Source organism: Octopus bimaculoides, chromosome 1 (genome assembly GCF_001194135.2).
Source record: "Octopus bimaculoides isolate UCB-OBI-ISO-001 chromosome 1, ASM119413v2, whole genome shotgun sequence".
Classification (NCBI taxonomy): Eukaryota; Metazoa; Mollusca; class Cephalopoda; order Octopoda; family Octopodidae; genus Octopus; species Octopus bimaculoides.
The window spans coordinates 31,299,652-31,300,561 of record NC_068981.1 but is presented as its reverse complement, the minus strand read 5'-3'; positions in this window follow the sequence as shown (position 1 = coordinate 31,300,561).

Here is a 910-nt window from a genome sequence, read left to right as displayed (position 1 = left end):
ATATATATATATATGTGTGTGTGTGTGTGTGTGTGTGTGTCTGTGTTTGTCCCCCTAGCATTGCTTGACAACCGATGCTGGTGTGTTTATGTCCCCGTCACTTAGCGGTTCGGCAAAAAGAGACCGATAGAATAAGTACTAGGCTTACAAAGAATAAGTCCCGGGTTCGATTTGCTCGACTAAGGGCGGTGCTCCAGCATGGCCGCAGTCAAATGAATGAAACAAGTAAAAGACTAAAAGAGTATATATCTAGCTATCGACCCACCTACCTAGCTATCGACCCACCCATGTATATATGTGTGTCTGTGTGTTTGTGCGTGCGTGTTTGTGTATGTTCATATGAATACAAAAACCCAGCACAAAATCTGTCTATCTATGTATTTTTCAATACACACCTTTCTATCTTTGGGATTTTTTCATTAACTCATAAACCCTCTGTCTATCCACTGAATAACTAATATTGATCGTTTTCTACTCTACCTGAATTCTCTTCGTTATCAATATGCCACCTTACTCTCCACAAACAACAAAACATTCTTCTCAGACTTTGATTCCCCCAATGTGGCAGAGTAAAACTACATGCAAAAACATTTTCTTATATTCTTTTTTATTTTTTCCGTATTTGTAAGTATTTCTTTGCTAATTTAAGAATCTACTCACATTCGGAGATATACTAGCATTCCTGCTTTTCATTTTTCATTTTATTTTGAGATCTCCTTTCACGCACTCACACCTAAATCCACCCACAAACATGACAAAACTGTCACGTTCCTTCCCACATGACTTCGGAATATTATATTCGTTACTTAGCATGTGTTTGTGTGTGTGTGTAGATAAACTTACTTTGAAATAGATGCGTGGCTTTCAATCATAATAATGTAAATAAAATATATATATATATATATATATA